The sequence below is a fragment of the Canis lupus genome, chromosome 35 (assembly GCF_048164855.1).
Source record: "Canis lupus baileyi chromosome 35, mCanLup2.hap1, whole genome shotgun sequence".
Taxonomy (NCBI): domain Eukaryota; kingdom Metazoa; phylum Chordata; class Mammalia; order Carnivora; family Canidae; genus Canis; species Canis lupus.
In genome coordinates, this window is record NC_132872.1 from 19,784,365 (window position 1) to 19,806,821 (window position 22,457).

The window sequence follows — 22,457 nt, forward strand, 5'->3', positions numbered from 1 at the left end:
TTGCTAAGGCTTTTGCTTTAACTTCTAGTTAATAATTCCATTATTTAATAATAGTATATCAGCTTTCTTTTGATTAGCATAATACATAAGCATATCATTTTTATTAATATTTCATTTTATGTCCTTTTATTCCAAAGTTCCTGTATTATCTGGCTTTATTTGTGTCTCTTTAAAACAGCATTTTTTTTTTTTTAAGACTTTACTTATTTTCATGAGAGACAGAGAGAGAGAGAGGCAGAGACACAACCAGATAAAGAAGCAGGCTCCATGCAGGGAGTCTGATGTGGGACTCGATCCCAGACCCTGGGATCATGCCCTGAGTCAAAGGCAGACGCTCAACCACTGACCCACCCAGGTGTACCTAAAAAGCATTTCCTACGAATATTTTAAAATACATTTTTCTAGATTCTGTATTTCAAAAATGAATGGGGGACACCTGGGTGGCTCAGTCGATTAAGTGTCTGCTTTTGGGTCAGGACATGATCCCACAGTCCTGGAATCATGGCCTGTGGGGCTATCTGGTAGGCAGGGAACCTACTTCCCCTCTCCTCTGCCTGCCTCTCTGCCTACTTGTGCTCTGTCAAATAAATAGATAAAATCTTAATAAATAAAAGATGAATGGATTACTGATTTCGATCCATATCTGGCATCCTTTTCTCTTTGATTTTCCTAGGTTCTTTTCCTGCTTTTCTTACTTTTCTGTTGGAATGATAAAGTCTTTAAAATTCTTTCTGTATGTTTTATTTGTGTGGATTTAATTGCATTTCCATTATTTTAGTGGTTACATGTTAATTACCATCTAACGATTTTTTAAAAAATTTTTCTAAGCTTACTTTCTTCTTTACTATTAACACCTATTTTTTATTATTTAGTTTGGATAGAGAACAGGGGAAATCAGAGAACTTGAATTGGCCTGTGTCACTAAGCAGCAAGTCAAGCCCATTTCCATCAAATGAACTTCTTGAAATGAAGATAAGCCTATATATTCTAAACTTTAAATTTTTCCAACAAGTTTAAAGCAAGCTTCATACCTCTTTTCCTCCTCTCAACTAAGACCTTATTTATATTACTTCTATCTGGAATGTTAGTTTCACCTTTTTAGAAAAGAATAATAAAAAATTCCACAAAATTACTTACTTTTAATCAAATGTACACACAGTTATAATCTTTCTTCCCCTCACATGGCTTCTGCATCCTATGCCTTCTAACCATGTATGTACACTTTTCTTTTTGTTAAAGTAAATACTTCAGAATTTCTTCAGCCAAGGTCTATGGGTAAAAAATCCCATTACTCTTTTTTTGTGTATTAAAAATGTCTTCCTGGCATTCTTACTCTTGAATGACAATTGAGGGATGTACATAATTATGGTTTAGTGTGTTTTTCTGCAGCACTTTGAAGCTATTACTCTATTGTCTTCCAGCCTCTACTACTTCTCAAGAAATTGCTGCTCTCATTCAAATTATCAGTCTGCTTTTCTCCCAGGGAAGTTTTAAGATTTTCTTTTTAACTATGACAATTTATGGTTTTGTTATGTTTGTCAAGGTAGAGAATTGTTTACTTTTATCTTGCTTATCTGTATTTTCTAAATGAAGATTTGGTCCTTCAGTCTGGCAATTTCAAAATCATTATCTCTTTAAATAGTGACATATCCCTTCTTATGAAAATTTTATGGGGAAATGTAATTTAAATCAGACCATTCTCCAAATCTCTTACAATTTTGATATCACAATTTCCATTTCTTTCTCTCTTACCTGTTCTAGGTCGCCTCCTCAGTACTCTTTCCAATTCATTAATCTCTCCAGTTATTCCAACCTGATGGTCACCCAGTTTATTCAGGGTTTGGGGTTATTGTTGTTTCATTTCAAGGACTACATTTTTCCTTTCTAAGATTTCTCTTCAGTACTTTTCATAGCCACAGGTTTTTTATTCTTGACCCTCTTTTTCGGTACTGAAACCATTTGGTCTTTCCTTCATCAGTGCATTTTAAGATCTTAATGTACAAATGTCTTGTTCAAGTTACTGAAACATAATTACGTGATCAGATCAATATCTGTTTGATGACTACCTTTTATGATTGATTTTTCTCTCCTGTGTGCTTTGAAATGTTAGTGTGTTTTCGCCAATGTACCTTTCCTGTTGTTGCTGTTCAACCCCTCTTCCCTCACCTCTTCACCTTTGACAGTGTTACAGTTGTCTCTACCTGTCTCACTCCTCTATTAGCAGCCAGAGTGTTATAATGCAAGGATATTGCGCAGGCATTTAGGTGAGGTGTAGCCTAGTGGTCCCCCCACCCCCACCCTGCCGAGGTCTACTTGAGCTAGCTCCAGCCCTCAAGGCAATCAGTGAGTCTTCCCCTCTTGCCATGGGTGCCTGAGCCTAGGGTGCTGTCTCACACACTGAATGTGGCTCTATTCTCCCACCCATTTTGATCCTCAGGACCTGAACACCTGGCAGCTTCTGCTTATCTCTTGTCCAAGAATTCAGGAGGGCTGTGAACCAAACCACTATTACTGGGACATGTTTGTATTCTGTTTCTGGCCTTCAGATGTGTTTATGTTGCTTTTGTCCTCACCCATGTTTTGTTTTTGTTTTGTTTTTTTAAAGCATAGAGATACATCATTTATCTTTGTTGTGACTCTTGGAGAAGGAGCATGAGAAATAGTCCAGGTAAATTGCCAGTGCTGCCATAGCTGACTCTTCTGATGAGCGGAGGCCATCAGAAGCGGTTTCAAACCTAAATACAAGCTTCAAATGAAAGAATAACGCATCAGTCCTCTGTCACCATTCCAGTTCTGGATGCCACTTACTATATTGGGAAGGATCACTTAGGTGACACGATTTCAGAGTTCGGATTAGTTCCTCTAACCTACCCGCACCCTGATGGCTGAAATTTCAGGAAGAGTTTCAAGCATTTGACAGAAGATCACAAATAGTTCTTCCCCTGGTAAAATACACATCTCCTTGGGTTGGATACGAATTTAAGCCTTATGAATCATTTATGTACTACCGCCTCATTGCGAATGCATTTGTCAGATTCTTTCCTGAGATGAAGTTTTGATTAGAAGGACAGAGAGAACCGGAGAACATCCGCTGCCTCTTGTGTAGATTTGGATGATAAATTGTGTTGTTTCTGAAAGAATTGCTGGTCTTGGACTTAGTAAGTAGGAGGTGCTGTCACTTAACAGCTGTGTCATCTTGGACAGATTTTTCAGATTTTGGGTTTCCTTAGTTTTTAAAATGGAATTTCTATGAAGATTACATGAAATGATCAATGTAGTAGCACTGTATAAAGAGTAGATGATAAATGTTAGTTGAAAGGTAGAAAATAAAAACTAGACAGGTGAACGTTGGAGCTACGAAGGAGCTTCCAAAGCCATCTGCTTAGTTTTGCCCTTGTCATCTACAGATTTCATGAAGCTAATAATCTAGGTCCTATGACTGCAAAATTAGCCATCTAGTTATTGATTTTAGGGATGTATTTTAGGTGTGAAGATCCTGCAGTCATGGCTTCAAAGGAATGCATTCAAAGTGAATAGGGACAGATTTGCTACTGATTTGTGACAGAAGTCCAAGTTCCTGAATAAATTTGTCGTCGTTGCACATTCGTTATTTCTATCACCATTTTTCAGTGGAGACTCTGCGAACTAACACATCTGCAAAGAACAAAACAAATCACTTTGCAGAATGGCTAAGTAGGCAACAAAGAGTAACTGAGTTTGTTGCTCATTAAGGGTGTTTGCTTTTGTTAGGTCTTAGGAGAAATACCGCAGCTCAGGACCTTGCCATTGAACTAAATCTTAAATTACACACACATATATTTTTAAACCCATAAATCCACCATAAATCCCATACTACTCTTATAAAATAATCATAATTGCCACGGTGTCAACACTGAGCCCAAAGGACAGTAGTAACCATATCTTTATATTTTCATAGTTCTGTGCAGTTTCCAAGCCACTTTTATAGGTATTGTCTGACTTGAGCCTCACAATACATTTATAAAGCAGGAACTACTACTGCTAGTACACAGAGGAGGACACTGAGGTTAAGAGAAGTGAAATTATTTCCTCAAGTAATTTGGTACTCTTGCAGCTGGACTGTCATTGGCAGGGCTGATCACGATTTCCAGGGCCCAACACAGTGTCACCTACCCCAGGGGTCTTTAATTTTTTATTACAGGCTCTGAGTAAGATTCTCTAAACCATGTCTAATGGAACATATTCAAAGCAGTATTCTCAAGATTGCTTAAAAGTGTCCTGTGATAGACGACAATCAACATGTGTGCTTTGCAGACAGTAGATTCCACTGATTTTTAAATCTCTGTCTCTTGGGAAATTATTATGTTTTACCCTTTGGATTTCAGAGATCTCCAGCACCTCACAGCTTGTAAATAACTCCCAACTAGTATTGAAAACAATTCGTAAATAGAATTTTGTTTCATACCACAAAAGCAAGCAATGAGAAAGGAAAGCCTCCTCCTGTTAGTTAAATATAACATGTCCTGATATGTCCAAAATTATCTTACGAGACATCAGATACTGAACTCAAATAACTACCCAAAGGATTAAGTTCAGGGCTTGCCTTAACAACAAGTTCAGATTCTTTTTGCTCACACATTGTACTTGCCTGTCAGCATATTTTAAATATAACTTAGTTCCTCTTGAGCACGGGGACTATTGTAATATTTGTAGCAGCACATATTTCTATGACTTTCTATTTCAGCTCTCTAGTGGGTTTTAAAGATTATTTGTATGGTTTTAAATGAGGTGCTGTTCCTCCTATCTGAAGAACAGTAAAAATCACTTCTGTCTCTATTACTCTTTCCCTATTTCCTGAATTACTTACCCTGGCCTCATTCACCTGCATTTCTTTCTACTCTCTCCTTTCATATGCCAACATTACAGTGATGATACGTGTCGGCTTCAGCCTGAGAAAAACGTGCCTGGTACACTCTAGCAAGAGCAGTCTACCGCTCCACCTAGCCACCACCGCACCCCACATCTCCCCACCAATTATCAGTCAGAAATGCAACAAAGGAAACCCCTGTTCCCTTTTTCAGCTGACTCATTACATCACCGAGGGAAAATTCTGTTACCTGCAGTCGGGTGTCACATCTTAAGTCAGCTCTGTTATGATTTTCATGGGCCTTCAGTAGTTTTGCCTTCTAGGGCCATGTCACCCATTAAAAAAATATATTGTAAATGCTACTTTATGACTGCATCGGTATAACGATGAATATATTGATATTATATATCTGAAACATGTTTTACCTAAAGATTTATATACTTCTTACAATTTTAAAAGACTGAAATGTTTTTGTGGTCCTTTAAAGGTACTATGGGCCCCAGGCACTGGGCCTGCTCTACTTAATGGGTAAATCAGCCCCTGTTCTTAGGCCAGGTAATTCTCAGGAAATCCTCAGATTAATAAAAAAAAAAAAAGAAGAAGACTTTAAGAAAGATTTCCTAGAAAACTCTTGATATTGATGCCCTTCCTGAAACTCAAGTATCTGAAAAGTATTCGGTTCTCTTTAGTAGGAAGTAGGGATCTCATGCAAGTGAAATGAAAACCAAAGATAATTAATTTGCCTGATCTAACACACACAAAATTAGTCTAACATTAATTGAGAACTTACAATGTGCCGGGGTTATGCTACATGCTATGTATGAATCATCACATTTAATCTCATTACTATCCCAGGAAATAGATATTATTACTTCGTTATACAAATACAGAAATCAAGAGTCAAAAGAAAAAAGTGATTGGTCTAGTGTCCCACAGAATGTAATGGTAGAGGCAGGATCTAAACTGATAGTTGAACCTTAACCACAATGTGTGTCCCAGTTGGTGCTGAATATATCCTTTTTGTGATTATAATGTATCAGCATTTCTTTTACAAGGTAACGTACAAGCTCCTCTCTTAATATTCATTGCTAAAATGGGAATAGGAAAGATAATCTTCTCTCACTGATTTATATCATAAGGAGGAACAAAGAGCTCTAATTATAGCCTGTTTTTAATCCACTCCCCTTCCCACACATACCTTTGTGTTTGTACCTTGCACACCCACACATATCTATGCACACATAATCTTGCCTCTCCTCCCCTGACTTGTCCTGTGTCAGATTCTTCACGAACGTTTAGCCTCTCTTCCTTTTACTTTTAGTTCACCAAATATCTTTAGCTCAATTGTAGACACAAATAATGTAAATATGAGAAAGACTTCTTGGGGGGAAAAAAAGAATGTTTTTAATGAAAAAGAAATATTTTCTTTCTAATGAAAGAATAAACTTTTTATTATTTTGACTAAGGGGTCATATCAGGTCCCAATTCTGCTGATAGCCACATCCTATTAGCTCCAGGCAACCTTTAGTAGCTAAAAATAATGTGTATAAAAAGGATTGCATATTACTTGCCAAATGAAAAGAGAGGATAACGCAAGTGAGCTGATTAGTAAGCCGGTTGGCTGAAGAGGTGTCACCAACTAATGGCCTGAATTTGCACTATTTTGGACTGGATGGTGCAAACATCCTACCCAGCAGCATCAAAAAGAAGCATGATGGATAGCTTGATACCTAGTGCCCAGGCAACTGTGCCTACATTTCTGTTCTTATCCACAGTCCTTTTGTTGCTTTAATTCATGTGCATTGTTTTATTTAGTGGATGTTAACATGTGTAAAGGGTTCTTTGTAATATCAATTAGCTTTGAGAGGGGGAAAAATTATTAGGCTGACCACTTGTCATTTTGCGAAGGTTCACCATATAAATATTTAGCCATTTTTAAGCAGAACAGTGGTAAATTCTGTTTATATATGGTAGGTTACCCAATACAGTTTTAAATACCTGAATATGTACTAAGGGGAGGGTGATGCATTAAAACATTTGAATTGATTTGGGAAGCTATGCTTTACCTCAAGGAAGTCGTCCCAACCAAACACTGCTAGTCGATGGATGTTATTTTCATAGGGTGTGTTAAGGTGACCAAAAAGCAGCACAATGCCAATTGTACTCATTTCCTTTTTCTATTCATGCCCATGCAGGCAGGGGCATCCTGCTTCTGGAGTGAAAGGCAATTCTGGAACAAAAACTCTTCTCATCTAGGAAAGGGAAGTCCTAGGTTTAAATACACACACACACACACACACACACACACAAACTGTATAAAGGCAATTGTAGTATTCTATATAAGAAATAACTAAACATTGTCTAGGTCCTAAAGAATTATTTTCTGTCTGAGCCATGCGCAAAATTTCTTCCCAGATCAGATTTATTTTAAGACTTTAGACATTCCAACTGGACATTGGGGTAAAACTCACATAGGGAATGAACTGGGAAATTAGAGCATGAGACTGCAGTGGTTTTCTACACTGGAAACCCCTGTGTGTTGAGTGTTTGATTGCAGTTCGAGGCCTGGGTTAGAAGAATCTGTGGTTTGCATTTTAAAACAGTCTCATCCAAATCCTGGGACTGCTGACAACTTCCTATAGAAAACGAGGGAGCCAGAAGAGCCACTTTCGAAAGTAGCCTCAGCGCCAGATATACTCTTCAACCGGTCTACCATTCTCTTTAACACTTAATTATTTGGATTCAATCATCTTCATCATTTTTCTGGTTTCTTCTCCTACCTGGCTGGCTACAAAAGCTTATATTTTATAAAACAAAGTATATCAAAATCAGTTGGAACGGAGACGAAACCACAATGTAAGTGAAATATTATTAGATCTGTAGGTGTTTACAAAGGGAAATCAGACATTTAAATGTGGAGGTGTGAGTGGCAGTGAATTTTTAGCTTTTGTGTATTCGATGTGGGAGGCACTATGCCATTAATCCACAATTTTGAGAGAATTGCTTTAAGTTCATATAGCAAGAAAGTGACAGAGCCAGGTCCATTGTTACTACAGAAAAAAGGGGATTGAGGAGAAAACTGGATTTGATGATGTGAATTATAAATGAGGATAAAACAACAAAAACAACAATAACAAATGGGTAAAACCAAAGGGACTGAGTAAAAATAATTATGTAAATTAGTATGGAGAGATAGTACACTTTAAAAGAATTCTAAATCCAAGGAAGCCACCAGACTCCCTTCCCTCTTATTCTTCCTTTTGACTCACGTCCTCAAGTTCCCCTATTTTACCCAATATTTTAGAGGATGATCAGAAATCTCATGACTCTCACAAGGTATTCCAAAAGTCTTTCAGTCATCTTTCTCTCCTCTGTCCTCATACTGTACTTTCTTGTGAAAGCTTTCTTGTGACACAGTGGTTTATATATGTTTCTCCACCACTAGACTGAAGCAGAGGGGCCCAGAATACACCACCAGGGCATGAAATTTATTTTGAGAAGACACTTGAGTTTCTAAAATCTATCCACCTAAAATAAAAGTAGGGCCTCTCCAAAGAACTCAGTTGGCTTAAATCCTCCACCCCCAGGAGCAACCAGGAATGCTTGGTTCTTAGTACCAGAAAGAGAAGTCCTCAGGCCACACCTAAACAAACATTGTCACAAAACTGTCTTCCATCTATTATCCTCCTAAGAGCCCATTTATCTTTCCTAAAAGTCACTTATTTTTCCATAAGTGCCCTTTCCCTCCTCCCCACCCTTCCCCTATTAAGAAGTCATTCATTTTCCCAGAAGAGACTTTCTCCCCTGCCTTTCTGCTATTAAGATGGTATGTAAGCCCTAAATTCTAAACACTTCTTTGAATCACATTTTTCTGTGAACTCTCTTGTGTACTTAGATGAATATAAATCTGTCTTTTCTCTTGTGAATCTATCTTTTGTCAGTTTAATTTGCAGGTACCCAAGATACAAACATAAGAGGGAGGGTAAAGGAAAAGATTTTCCTACTCTATAGAGGGCAAAGAGAATCGGTGATCTTGTGGTCCTCAAGTGCCAAGGTCATGGTAGGTATCCAACACAGTTTTGCGGAGTTGAAATCAAATTAAGTGAACCAGGGCAGCCCGGGTGGCTCAGTGGCTTAGCACCTGCCTTCAGCCCAGGGTGTGATCCTGGAGACCTGGGGTCGAGTCCCACATTAGGCTTCCTGCATGGAGCCTGCTTCTCCCTCTGCCTGTGTCTCTGCCACTCTTTCTCTCTGTGTCTCTTATGAATAAATAAATAAAATCTTTGAAAAAAAAAATTAAGTGAACCAAATTGGTGACCAAGTATTTAGAAACCTGTGAGAATTAAAAAACACAACCTGCAATTAAGAATGAATTAAAGCTGGGTGCCTGAGCAGCTCAGTAGGTAAAGCACCAGTCTCCTGATTTTGGCTCAGTTTGTGATCCCGTTGGGTTGTGAGATCGAGCTCCGTGTCAGGCTTCACACTCAATGTGGAGTCTGCTTATGATTCTCTTTCTCCTTCTCCCTCTGCCCCTTTCCACTTTCATGTGCGCGTGCTCTCTCTCTCTCTCTCTCTCTCTCTCTCAAAGAAACAAATCTTTAAAATAAAACAGGAATTGAAGCCAATGACTTTTAGTAAAAGATTTTATACCAGACCTTTAAGAGCTTCATAAGAGCTGAGGTTGAAATAACCATGAATTAAAAAGGGTTGTAAGATAACAAGAGTCTAATTTACAGGTTAACATTTGCCAAACCAGACTAAATTTAGACTGGTCTCGTAACTATGCATTTATATATCCTTTGTATTTTTAATGCTCACACAGTGTGGTAGCTCTGCATGGTGACCAGCTAGGTAAGGCTACTTTACTGAGAGAATGATATGACTAGGATCCAGAGTCATAGTCGTTTGAGAAGAAATCCTTAAAGTACTAGGAAAAATCAGAAACTTATTGTTGAGTGAACTCATCAGGGAAGCACTGAGTCAGACAGCTGGGTTTTTTTTCTCATTATTGGTGCTTTGAGTTCTGTTGTTGATTTTGTGAACTCTTTAAAAATGATTTCTGACCTTGACCACAAATGCTAGATTGACTGAAGTGTGAGCTTTACCCTTCCCTGCACTTCCTGGGTCTCATGCCTAGAGTAAAAGTTCTAAAGACCATCAATACTGAGCTCAGCTCAGACGTGGAACCATCCCCAAGACTCAGGTGCGATTCCTGGAGAGGCTTCCAATCTTCTGCAGAATCAGAAAGAAGTACTGGATAGCCCAGGACAGAACGCGTCTCAAATATGTTCCTTCACAGGAGGTCTGAGCAGAGAGGGGTTACAAGCGCAAACATGCTAATGTACCTTTTAATCCTACAGATGTTAATCTTGCAATTTTTTTTTTAATCTTGCAAATGTTATTACAGCATCTAGCACTGGTGAGATGATAAGAGCACACATAATGGGAGAATAACACTTTTTTCCCCAGTGGAACAAAAGCTAAAATGACAAGAAGCAGCATATTGACTCTAATGGGAATGGAGCATGGCATTTGGGAAAAAACCACTTTGAAATAGCAGACAAGTAATTTATCTTAATGATGTCAACAAATATGTTCTTGCTTTTCCTACAAATTTCTCTTCCTTGCATCTCCAGGGTTGCCCCTGGAGAACCCTGAGACTAGAAAGGCTTGCATGCTACACACCTAGCCAGGTAGATGCAAGTCTCTATGCCACAGAGCTGTCCTTGGCCCTTCTCATCTAGTTAGCGCTTTCCTATTTATCAATTGTTTTAGGGGGTGAATAATTCTGCTTTATTCCCTCTTCTAATTTATTCCTTTGTGTGCTTCTCTGTTTCCCAGTAAATTCATGCCTTAATAGCAGGAAGTGTCTATACAAAACCTGCAAGTTGTCAATGTGTAATAACACGATTTGAGTAAGAAGAAAAAATTGTCAGTACAAAATCCGATCCATGTACTCAAACTTTTTGTAATTTTTAAAGATTTACATGTTAATTTTTATACAATATGCCCCCAGTGGTTTTTTAAATTATTACAAGGCTATTTATTTACCTTAAGACACCCCCACTTAATACTTGGTAACTGAATGCTGACCTACATAGCGCTACCATTGCTATCATACCTCTCCTGGCTCTACTACTGCTGCCATCCCTCTTAGCACCATCAACGCCACCAAGACCACCACTGGCATTATTGCTAAGACTTGTCCTTCGGGTATCAGCCTTACCTGATGTCCTTGACAGGGTGAGTTCTTAACACCAGAGCTTTCCTACCAGTTGCTACAGCCTAACAGGAGTCGCTGATAAACTCCAGTATTAACCTCCTCCATCCTCCATTAATCTCAGCTGCTAATCATATACCATCATATGCTATCTCACCAAATACTGTGCCTCGACGGAAAAAATGGTGTGAACTCTGCTGTAGCCACTTGCATTGCTTGGTCTGCCTCACAATTATCTCTATGATTCTCTGATGCTAGGCAGGGGGCAGCCCGAAGGCAGTGCCTGACCCCCTTTCACAATAAGGATCACCTGTGCTTAGCAGAGTCTGGCATCTGGTTGTGTCATCAAGACATATTTGTCGACTAAATAGATTGGCCATGTCTACATTTCAGGGCTGCTGTAAGGCCAAAGATGATTATTTGGGGTCCCATCCACCTTTTCTGGAGCCCTTAAATGACAGAACCAAAAAAAAAAAAAAAAAGTGAGTCCTTGGCTGACTCTCAGAGGGTGGGGAATTTCAGGGAAAGCAGGGTTGCTGAAGAAAGAAAACGAAGTAATACGAGATTAAGCAGAGACTTAAAAATGTCAGGAAGCATGAAATTAAGCACTGGTCACTCACAATTAATGGTCTGCTCAGCCCGTCAGTCATAACAGGTTGGGGAGTGGGATTCTTGTTTGAGTGGGGAGGGAGGAAGGAGGGAGATTTTAAACAAAGGAAAGCAGAAGAGACCAGGAAATGTATAGTAAGTTTCTCAGTACCGCAGTGGAGCTCTAACTTTTTTGTCATGTTTGTTGGATATAATTTACATACTGAAAGAATTCGTCCTCTATAGCGTCCAGTGCTAGGACTTTTGATGAGCGCAAAGAGGTGTAACCACCACAGTCATGATAGAAAACATTTCCATCATCACTGAAACTTCCCTCATTGCCCTGTCCAGTCTCCTCCCTCCATCCTCACTGATCTGCTTGCTGCCACTGCTGTTTTGACTTTTCTAGAATGTCATATGAATGAAATCAAACAGTACATAGACTTTTGAGCCTACTTTACCCAACCTGGCATAATACATTTGAGATTTACCTCTGTTGTTGCATGTATCTCTACTTATGTCTCATCTTATTCTATATTTTATTTTATTTTGCTGAGCACTATGTTATTGTCTGGAAATATGACAGTTTATCTGTTCATCAAATGATGGGCACTTGATTACTTTCAGCTCTTGACTATTATGGTTAAAGCTACTATAAACATCTGTGCCCAGGATTTTTAGTGGACACATGCTTTCATTTGTCTTGAGTAAACGCCTAGGAAAGGGATTACTGGGTCATAGGGTGAGTGTATGTTTGTCTTTATAAGAAACTGCCATTCTATTTTCTGAAATTCTGCCTAAATTTTCCTAAATCGCTAGCATCCTACCGTCATGGATAACCTTTGACAAGGCAAAGGTCCTGCAGATGGTGTACAGCAGTTTAAGGAGAAAAGAGGATGTGCAGATTTGATGGGAAGGAAAACCACAGATCACATGTGGAAGTGTACATACCCAGTATTTTCTGATCTGGCCTTACGTTATGTACTTTGAAAACATAGGATGAAATCAAGTGGGACAAGGCCTGCCAGCTACCATTTACACACACCCATCCCCCTACTCAGGACTCTAAGGCTCAGCACTTCTACGCTATACACACATCCTGCTACTCTGCAGCATCCTGACATCCTGACTCTGGATTCTATCAAAGGCACTGAGAGTGTAATTCTAAAAATGTAATGCGTGCCAAGAAAAAATAATCTTGCCTCCCTGTTTGACAGTATTGATAGTGTCCTGGAGGTTCTTTAAGAGATAAGAAAAAGCAAAGAAAGAAAATCTTGCTCATAATACATTATTATTTTTTTTTCTTCTGGCACATTTCCTGAATCCAGCTGGAACTGGAAAAACATGTGCCAAAACGCAATTTGGAAAAGTGTTCATGTTTGTGGGTGTTTCAGCCCTGACTGGAACCAGGAAGTAGCAGGAGTCTTAAATGTGAATGAGTTCCCCCTTGAGCCTTCCAAACCAGTTTTACAGTATTATTTTGCCAAGCATCATTGCCATCGAAAGCTCTAACTCCAAGTCTCCTGAGATATGGTTTCAGGCAGGATGGATCTACTTACATTAAATCAAAGATTAATGAAGATTGGGGTGGAGAATGGCAAATGCTCCTCTGCTTCTGGTTGCTGACACTCTCAGAACTTTGGATGAAATGTATAAGGAAATGCCTTTAGAAGAGGGGGATCGGGTTTAAGGGACAGATGAATCCTGCCCCTGGGGATCCTGGAGCCCTGGATGGGGTCTACCGATCTTCCTGTGACTTGAAGGAGTCAATGAGCTCCTGTCCATGTGTCACTTTAGAATTGGCGGGGGCTACTCAGGGTTCAGATAACTCAGCCATGATGGAGTCCTTTAAAATAACTTTTCACATACTGAAAATATCACTCCTGACGAGTAACTCTTCACAAATACTGAGTGAGAGTCATACTGTAGTCACCGCACATGACCTCCCATTTCTGACTAGAGAGCACAGCTGTTGGTGAGTGATCTCTGATGAGTTGTCTTAGGAGGAGAAGTTGAGCAAGTAAGTTACAGGCTTGTTGCTCATTAATTCCTTTTTCAAACTACGTGAGGGATACAAGAAGCTGCCCCAGAATTTAATAATCATAGAATAGTAGTCCTAGATCTTATGAGAAAAGGATAAGTACAGAGAAATGAAGCCATTTAGAGTCTGTGGAAGAACAGTGAATCTCAAAAACAACTCTCTGTTTCATTAAAAATTTATTTATTCAAGTTTAATGTACTTCGAAATGAATTTGCATTTTATAAAGAACAGAATACATTTTCATAATACTTTATCAAGGAAATACCACCCTGGAAAGGTTACTTATACGTTGTGACAATGTCAAGTGGGTTATGCCCTAAATTTGACATGCTTGAGTATTAAATTCTTGTTTCACAAATTGCTCGTGATAGCATCTTACCTTTATAATATAACGTAGCTCTTGATCAAAGCCACTTTAAAATACACCTTGCACTTCAAGTTCATTTGATCTGAATATACCCATTCTTAATTCCTCTCAAAGAAACAGGTTTATTTTTTTTTAAGATTTTATTTATTTATTAGAGAGAGAGAGAGAGAGACAGAGAGAGAGAGAGGCAGAGACACAGGCAGAGGGAGAAGCAGGCTCCATGCAGGGAGCCCAATGTGGGACTCCATCCTGGGTCTCCAGGATCAGACCCTGGGCCGAAGGCAGGCCTAAACCACTGAACAACCAGGGCTGCCCAAGAAACATGTTTAATACATCTCCTAAAAGTGCATGTAGTTAGAGAGATAAGAGATTGAAATTTTTATATCTAAAACAATCTTAAATGATAAATGATCTGTCATGCAAAATCTTAACTTACAGATTTGTAGTTCTAGCTTTCTGATAAGGAACTTTTGTTATCAAACCAGATGGAAATTTTCTACAATTTTCTAGAATTTTTACTATTTCATCAAAGTGGATTCAATATGTTAGACTATTAGGGGAATTTACATATTATTTAATCCATTGGTCTGCAGACCCATGGGTCAGCCACTTGTTTTTGTAAATAAAATTTTATTAGAACCTAAACACTTCCACTTCTTTAAACAGTGTTTATGGTTGCTTTCCAGTGTTGGTGACAGAATTGATTAGTTGCAATGGAGATCATATGACCCACCAGCTTAAAACGCTATTTAGCCCTTTAAGAAGAGGTTTGCTAAGCTGTGACGTACTATTTATAAAAAAATGAAATGCAGAATGTGTAACATTTTCCATTACCATTTGAGACAGCACCAGGGAAATTGATTATCATATGAAATCTTGAAATTCCAAAAATGTGTTTTGGTTTGCTTTACATTAATACATATGTGGGAAAATTGCCTTTGTCCCTTTGTACTAGAATGAGATTTAATTAGAATGTCTGATGGAAAAAGAACAGTGGCCCTATGGTCTCCCTCAGAAGACCCAGACATAAAAGTCTCAGAGAATCTATAGCTATTTAGTATCTAATGAATTTAAACATTATATGCAGAATGGAGTTATTGGTCATAGAGGAGTGAAGGACTTTAAACAAGTCAATGCAATGAAGAAACATCTCTCCTTCTGTACTATAAAAATTGCAGGAGAAGATATGAAATAAATCAGCTGCAGAGCTCTTCTTGTAATGCCTCTACGTTTTTTCAGTTAAGTAATGACGAAAAAAAGAAACACCAGATATGACAAGAGCAGGTGGAGTGGCCCTCAAGTAACAAGCTGAGAGCTTTCTTGCAAAAGGTCTAGGGCCCGACTTTAAGAAAACCTATACAAGATGGGATGAGCACTGGGTGTTATACTATATGTTAGCAGGTTGAATTTAAATTTTTTAAAAATGTTAAAAAAAAAAAAAAAGAAAACCTATAAAAGCATTTGACTCCAAGTGTGCCCTAAGTTAGGAAATAACAGGAACAATCTTTATCTTAAGGATACTTAGGATTTTTATGACTAAGTAAAATGTGACAAAATTACATTGTAGGGTTTATGAGTGGCACTGCCTGGAGTCGGGTAGTGCACAACCTGTGCAAACATAAGTGACAGTACTGTTTCCAAAGTACTGGCACTAACACTTTTAATGTAGAAGCAAAAAACTTAGTAGGAAAAATGTAAATTTACAAAGTAGAAGTAATTACATATATATAAGAGCTGTTTACTTCACTAAATATTCTGAGTCCTTAAGCATGTGTCTCAACTCATTGAATTTCAGTTGCTGTAGACCTACCTCCTTATTTTCACCAGTTACCACAGTTCTGTGCAGCATTGTGAAAGATTCTATCTAGAATCTTTTCTTGCATACTACAAAATATATTTCTAATTCCAAGTATATAGCATGTTGAATAAACTCAGTTCCCATCCTTACCTTTCTTCATAATCCTAGCGCTTTTCTTCTGCAAGAGTTTTATTGAGGTATAATTTACACATAATGAAACGTATCCGTTTTAAGTAAATAGCTCGATGATCTGACGAGCACATATAAACTTGTGACAACTGTCACAATCAAGCTATAGAACATTCGCATCATTTCAGAAAGGCTACTCTTGTCCCTTTGCAATTACCACTCCAAATCTGTAATTAGTGGTTTGTCTTCAGTTATCACAGATTAGTTCTGACTGTTCTAGAAGTTCACATGAATGAAATAATACTGCACATAATTTTTAACTGCCTTCATTCATTCAGTGTAATATTTTTGAGATTTTTTTCCATGGTGTTGTCTGTATCTGTATGTTATTTTGTTTTGTTGCTGGTGCTAGTCCATTGTATGGACATACCACAATTTGTTTATCCATTCACCTATATTGAAAGATATTTGATTGTTTCTTGTGGGGCTATTACAAATAATGCAGCTACAAACATTCAGATAAAGTCTTTTTGAGACCATATATTTCATTTCTCTTTCAGAAATAACAAAGAAATTTTAGTTTTAAGTGTTCCTCTGGGGGTTTTAGTGCTTATTCTACTTTTTTCTGCCAGAGAACTCTGTTCTTTATTCTCACTGTTCCTTTATATCTATGTTTCAATTTGCATCAATACTTATTAAGATAAAATAGAATTAAGTATAATGCATATGCCAGTATATGATTAAATTCATGAAATGTGAGATAGTATTTTCAGATTATCTGGTCTTTTCCAGTAAATGTTCACCAAAATAGCTTTGCTAAAGTCCTCAACAAAATTCAAACCTAATAGACACTGATTACATTAATTCATCTTTTTCATGAATTCTTCTTTATTTGGCAGGAATCATGGAACAAAAATGAAACTCAGGGTTATGCAAGCCCTGAACAGAAAAGGTCTGTCCTAGAATGAGAGAAATAAAACACTCCCAGCTTTCTAGAGTCTTGGTGACACATTTTCATGACCTATGTGGTGTGAAACCTTACTTGTTACAGTTCTGGGCAGGGAGAGGAGTGAATGGAACCAAGAGATGTGTGAAAAGATAACATAAAAATCTCTACTATCAAAATGACATGAGCTTAAAGGTCTCATGCCCTAAAAGATGGCCTAATTAATCATGAGTGGTTCATAAAAACCACAGAGATCCTTAAAACTTGAAGCATACATTATGAGTCAATATTAAATAATATACTCAAGAATAAACAACAAATGAGTACTTAGATGTCAAGGCTGAAAAAACTGGGGAGAAAATGAGATTTTACTCTATTTTACTCTATATGTTTACTAACAAATTTTCCTGCCACAGCCTCACGGGTTCTAGCAGAAAACATGAGATTCCTGGGTAAGAGGAAACGACATTGTCACTCACTACAATATTAGTAGCTGGAGTAACAACATTTGTGCTGGCTTCCTGAACCCCAGTTTTCACAGGGAAATGTGAAGAAGGCCAGGTCACACCAGCATATGGCAGTGGATTGCATTCCCAGAGAGAGATTCTGAGCTTAAGCCATCTCAAATTTTTGTAATGCGTAGTCATTCTGCCTTACATTTGCCTTCAAAGGAAATATTATCTTAATTATACTAGACAATAAACAAATCTGTATTTCGTATGAGAGAGAGCGCGCTCTATTTTCCAATGTTCTTTGCCATACAAACAGCCTTGAAAAGATAGTCCAGAACAAAGATACTTGGTGCCTCTGCTTTCAATATGCAGGAATGTGAGAGACTCATGGAGACTTGTCTTTTAACACTTTTAATGTAGAAGCAAAAAATTTAGTAGGAAAAATGTAAATTTACAAAGTAGAAGTAATTACATATATATAAGAGCTGTTTACTTCACTAAATATTCTGAGTCCTTAAGCATGTGTCTCAACTCATTGAATTTCAGTTGCTGTAGACCTACCTCCTTATTTTCACCAGTTACCACAGTTCTGTCCAGCATTGTGAAAGAAAAATACTTTTAACAGTATTTCATTTGATTTTCCCTAGTCAAACATCTGTCTCTAGTAGGTCTCCTATAAAGGTGAACACTGTGGATAGCTCCAGGATTCTAGAGGCCAGCCTTGTGCCCCTTCTGCTAGAGTTTGCCATAATTTCTATGCTGCATCTCGTCTTACCATTGACACTTCCAACAGTGTAAGGTCTGTAGGTTGTATAGCCCAAGCTATAGGGTGATTGCATGGCAGCCTGGATCTACTTGTGGCCCCCACAAAGCTAACAGCTGCCGATGCCACCTGGTTTATGGGTTGGATTAATATTCCTAGGTATGGAATATGTTGCTTCCAGAACTCAAAGAAGCCTACCAAGCTATTTTGTAATAGGGGATACAACATGCAAAAATTTGTCTTTTATTTTAGAAGAGATATCCTAGCATAGCCCTTAAAACTTTCATTGAAGAGGCTGTTCCCTGAATCTATGTAAGATGTATCTCCCATACTCTAGAATGTCTTACCAAGGTCACCAGCATGCTAACCACCTCTTAGTTTACCTGTCCAGTCAGTATGATGTCAATGTAATGTCGTCCTCAAAAACAACATTGTATCCCAAGGTGAGTTTGGGGTTGTGGCAGAGATTGGTATTGCCATTAAAAATGAAAGAAAGCAGGACTGGTGGCCTCAATCATATCTCTATTTAATTTGCTAGTCTGGCCACTGCAGAAAATAGATAGATCCTGGGAGTGACTGAAGACTATCTCTTACTTGAAAATGAAGTAGCCATGACCACAGCTATGTCTTCCACACTATGATAGAATTTATTCCAGAGACCAGGGACTTAATATACTCAGGAACTAGGGAAAGAATTGCAGTAGGCCCACTGTGAGCTGGACTTGAGTCATGATTCTATCACCTGGCTCCCATAGCCTCCCAATCTGAAGGGATACCATGATGATGATTTTAATCCCTGGGTGTCAAAGTCAATTCAGAGTGGTGCCCAATAATCTTCCCCAAAGTAGACAAGCACCCAAGTAAATGGTCACAGGACCCTTTGGGGAGGGATTGGTATACATTTACCATGGTCTTTCAGGATCCTTACCCCCAGAGCCCCAGACATTCCTCAGTCAGTGGGTTCCTGATCTGAAAACTGGCTCAGGTATGGGAACAATGTGAAGAGTCATGACTATTTATTGAGGAGACAATGCTCTGACTCATGCTCCACTGCTGTCAATTTTGATTTATTTGGTTTTGTGTTGATTTTATTTATTTTTTTTTTTTACTTTTTAAAAAAAGGTTTTATTTATTTATTCATGAGAGAGAGAGGCAGAGACATAGGCAGAGAGAGAAGCAGGCTCCAGGCAGGGAGCCCGATGTGGGACTCAATCCCAGAACTGGATCCTGGGACTCCAGAATCACGCCCTGGGCTGAAGGCAGGCGCTAAGCCATCGAGCCACCCAGGGATCCCCATGTTGATTTTAGCTAATAGATGTTAAGCAACATCCTACCCACACTCTGAATTTGGGCAAAAATTCAAAATGATTCTTTCTCTGCCTAGCTCCCACCTGTCTTGTAATTTGTCCTGCAACTTCAAGACATCTCTGTCTCTAATCTCTGTCTCTACAATTCCACCGGGACACTGTGCTTGGCTTGAGATCGAGACAGAGCCTTCAGACAGAAAGTTTAACTCACATATGTTCCCCTTCTTACAGTGACCAGAGATCTGTTGTCCAATGTCTGAAAACAGATGTTTCATATATTTGGTCATTTTCTAGCTGTTTATGGTGAAAGGTTAAGTCCAAGCCCAACCATTCTATGACAGGAAGAGAAAAGTTCCGCATTTAAACATTGACATTTATTTTTAGCATAATAATAAGTTGATTTCATAATTTAAATGATCGATTTAAAAATTTAACATTTATCCAGTGGATTTATGAAAAGAACATTATGTGTATTTTTCAAATTATTTATAGTACACATTTGCCTTAACTAATTTCTTCTACTTTTCTTAGCTCCTCAGCCAATTCACAGGTCTACAAAGAGCCTACATTCACAAATTTCATGGGTCTTCAAAATACCTGGAATACACTGTAGTCTCTCTCCCCATCTTTTTCTTTCAACAATGTGTATTCAATAACGTTTTATTGAGTCAACCCTTTTCCAGGCACAGTCCTTGGTGCTCTTCAATACAGAAGTGTTGATCTTCCAAATGGACTCTGCTACTGGCACTCTTCTCTAGCCCTCTCACTCCTAGCCTGCTGCCAATTTCCCACATCTTGGTAACAGTCTACAGTTCTTTTCCTTAGTTTTAATTGGTCATCTGGAACACAATACAAACTCTTCACCAACCTCACCAAAGAGTTAACCTCCACCTTAAATAGCAGTGTATTTTGCCAAAATTCTGATATTCCAAAATTCTCACTCTTGTTCTTTCTTTTGACGTCTCTTTTCTGGATCTGAGGCCAGCTTCCCACCTTCTCTGTCCTTAGGACGGACAGCAGAAACAGGTTGCATTTGATTCCTGGCTCTGTCACTTTCTCTTTGCATAAACTTGAGTAGTATATGTGACATGTCTGGGTCTCTGTCCTCTAAAAATTATCTTATTGATACGTACCTCAAAAGACTGTTAGGAGAATTGAGTTTATATATGTATAGCATTTAGAACAGTGTCTAGCATATAGTAAACACGTGATAGATATCAATCTCTATTATTTCTCAGAATCATCAATACCTACCTTCCAATGATCTGATCACATTATTAATTCTAAGCTGTTACATATGCTGTGCTTTAGTCACAAGTTAAGATACCCTCAGTTCTAAGAATTTTGGAAAGAAAATTCAGACTTGAGTCCTTTTAAATTCTTGACCCAGGCTCCTACTGCTCTCTCTTCAGGGTGAATGGCTGCAGCCAGGTCCCTTTACTTTGTCCCTGACACATCCATTTCCAGCTTGCTCTGTACTGGAACTGCTTCTTTCAAGGGACAACCCAATGTGTAGCAATAACACGAGGTCACCATAAGCCAGCCTCTGACTCCTGAAGTGGCTTCTATGGCCCCAAAGTGCCAGCTGTGATTGTATATGTTAGAAAAAGAAAAATGATGAGAACACAGAATGAGTTCAATACACAGACAAAGGCATGTGTATTGGGCCCTAAAAAGAAAAACAAATAAGCAAAAACTTCATCTTGGTCAGAGCTGGTTTTGAGAGAATGTAGTGCAGCAGGCAATGGAGGTTTCCATAAACTAAACTGTAATTACACAATCTGTACCTTAGAGAAGAGACTTGTTGGAGAATCAAAGGGATTTAAAACATGGCTAGAGCTAGAATTTAAAGTCTGTGTACACAAATAAGTAAAATAAATCAGTCTTGTTTTATTTAAAAAACAGATATTTATATCCCAAGTCTAAGGCACTGACTTCTGCCTCAGCCAGAGGAATTATAAGTCAATAATGCATCTTATAAATCAAGTGCATGAACCATTCACCATTTCCTGGGATTATAAATCAGTCATGTTCTCAAAGCAGTTGCATGACTTGGAAACAACTCCTTGGATGAATAAATCAGTCACTTCCAGATATATGAATAAGTGACATGACCCATAAATTGCATGACTACAAACTCGTGCTTCATCAATCAGAAACTTTTATTTATAATTGAAAATTTAAAAACACTTATTGGGAACAATTTACTAAATGCCAGTCCAAATTCCCACAGTATTGTAAGATGATAGGTATAAGAAATGCAAAAGTTTACCTGTACCAAGCTGTGTTTTTCACCAATCAGCAAATTGATATGCTTGCTAGGACTTGTGCTAGTAGTAACACTTCATTGTTCCATTTGGACTATGTGAGCGGGTACAACTAACTCATCTAACAGTCATTCCTTTCAAACGGTGTATTTGAGATAAATCTCTATAAATGTATCAACTGGTAGAAAACAATGTGTTTCTTTTTGGAGAATATTCTTGAAAATAGATAAAACAATTATAATTCAAAGAAAAATAGGAATAAACATCAATTTAGGTAATTAAAATAAAACTACACGTGCTAATGAGACATTAAATTTTCCTGACATAATCATGTTTTAAGTTTGCATAGCATTTTATACATTTATTATTTTCACTTACAATTGTAATACTTATCAACATTTTATGCAGGGAGCAGGTCACATGTCCAGCCAAGTAGAATTCCAATTTCCTATCTTTTGTTCCTATATTCTTTCCGTTTCACCATGTCACCTTCCATACATTTTGCTGCCATTAAAAGTGCATGGATAATTTTTAAACTTTCTATGAATATACAAAATTACTAACTTTGGCTCAAAGTTAATTAATTTCAGTTTAAGGTTTACTAATTTCAGTTTACCTTTACAGGCTTAGAGATGTCACCCACGTTCCAAAGCACTTATTAACTGTTTTTAGTGATGTAATAATCATAAGATATTTATTTGTACATCATAATACATCTGAAATTAGCTGAAGC

The 22,457-nt window shown here is 38.0% G+C and overlaps 1 protein-coding gene across 3 annotated transcripts in view; it reads left to right on the top strand.

Moving 5' to 3' along the window:
* Positions 1-22,457, top strand: part of CBLB (Cbl proto-oncogene B) — a 409,409-nt gene that overhangs the window by 61,676 nt on the left and 325,276 nt on the right. The gene's annotated exons all lie outside the window — the stretch shown is intronic.